This window comes from Sinocyclocheilus rhinocerous, unplaced genomic scaffold (assembly GCF_001515625.1).
Source record: "Sinocyclocheilus rhinocerous isolate Xijiao unplaced genomic scaffold, SAMN03320098_v1.1 scaffold603, whole genome shotgun sequence".
Classification (NCBI taxonomy): domain Eukaryota; kingdom Metazoa; phylum Chordata; class Actinopteri; order Cypriniformes; family Cyprinidae; genus Sinocyclocheilus; species Sinocyclocheilus rhinocerous.
Genome location: NW_015656630.1, coordinates 3791135 through 3793021, shown reverse-complemented (window position 1 = coordinate 3793021; position 1887 = coordinate 3791135). Strand labels below are relative to the sequence as shown.

Sequence of the window (1887 nt, the reverse complement as noted above, 5' to 3'; positions counted from 1 at the left end):
CTTAACCGCGGCTTGTGTACTGCAAACGCATACCAGCTTCATCACTGTGTCTGCCACGCGACTCTGTTCCCCAGAGTAAAGACATTGCTCTGTCTTTACATTTATTTTGAAAGATGAAGCTCGTGATTATGGTAAGGGGCGTTACATTTCCGACGAGTGCTTGCGGTGTTCGGCCAATCACAATGCACTGGGTCAGCTGGCCAATCAGAGCAGACTGCGCTTGTCGGAAGGAGGGACTTTGTAGAAAACTAAGCGTTTGAGAGAGGCGGGGCATATAGGACCTACAATAATGTACAGTATTTGAAAAATAATGGGTTGTTTGAACATTAAAGCATGTCAACATATTCTGTTACACCAAATACACAAAATAATGATCTTTAAATTAGCGTCATATGACCCCTTTAAACTGCAATTACAAATGCATAAATAATGTTTTGATATTTTAAACATAAAACATTGAAAACTGATGTTTGAAATTATAAAAAAAATTAAAATGTACCTTAAATGTGAAATTAAAACCGCCAGTAAGTGGCAGCAAGTTACTGTTAATAAGTGAGTCATTGCGATTGAACCGAATAATTTAAACAGGTGATTCATTCAGGAACGAAACCCTGTTGTGTTGCTCAGAGACACAAAACAGTGCTGTGGCTGTGTTTGAAGTGATTTTTGTTGGAGAAATAGAGCAAAAACAGGAAATATGGTGTCTAAAACGCAAGTCTCTTAATATTAACTTCCTGTTTATTTAACTGTTGTATAAAATAAATATCACATTTGTAATCATCTTCTTATCGATCCACCAGTTCACATTTAAAGTTTGCAGGGTAAAAACATGGGTCGATTTTTGCATTGGTCTGAACTTTGAACAAAAAAACAGTTTTATTGAAAATGCTCATTCATTCTCTGCCAGCAGGTGGAGCGTTTGGTAGAAATATAACGGTTTCCCCGGTAACGGCAGAACACAAAGCAGGGCAGCACCGGACTTTGAATGTGCAGCGCTTGTGTTTATTCAATGAAATCATAACGGTAGCCTTTTGAAGTTTAATTGTCACATTCAGCCATATCGCAATTCTGGTCTTTCCGTCCCCAAATTTAAGACCTCTTGAAATCAAAATTAAGACTTTCTTGAACAATTTAAGACTTTTTAAGACCCCGTGGAAACCTTGTGTTACTGTGAATGCTGATCTACTGTAACCTCAAAAATAATCCTTTTATTTAAGCAAAGACACAATACATTTATCAGAGACAATATAGACTTTTACATTGTGTCAAATATAATTCCATTTTAAATAAATGCTGTTCTTTTGAACTTTCTGTGTGTCAAAAAATCTTGGTTTCCACAAAAATATTAATCAACAAGTGTTTTCAACACTGATAATTAGGGGTGCTCCAATCAGGATTTTTGAGGCCGATCACTGATCGCAGAAAGCAGTACCTGCCGATACCGATCACAGATACCGATCTTTTTAAAGCCTTCTTTTTATCATTTATAACTATTTATAGTGATACTCCAATCAGGATTTTTAGACATTTATTCAGGGCCTGAATTTCATTTTTGAAAATGGGGGGAATTCCCATCTTAAGTGACTCTTGTGAGAGTGGAAGCAGCTTTCTCACAGGAGTCCCCTACTGATCCGTGGCTGTTTACCACAAACACATCATTTATCCATTATATTGATTTCAAATCCAAATATTGTCACTGAAAATGCTTTTTCAGCATTGTGATTATTATTATTTTTTACACAGTACAGTAATACTATCTTTCACAGACATGTTTAAGCACAATAAATATAAGCAACACATTATTCAATACTTTTTACTTTTGCATTTACTTCTAGATTTATATATTAAGTTGCTCAAGCAATTGGCAAAACATTTAAACTACTTTTC

At 35.6% G+C, this 1887-nt stretch overlaps 1 protein-coding gene across 6 annotated transcripts in view; it reads right to left on the bottom strand.

Annotated features, from left to right (window-relative positions):
- The window catches only part of nsd3 (nuclear receptor binding SET domain protein 3), a 28581-nt gene that overhangs the window by 15341 nt on the left and 11353 nt on the right, over positions 1-1887 (bottom strand). The window lies entirely within an intron of this gene.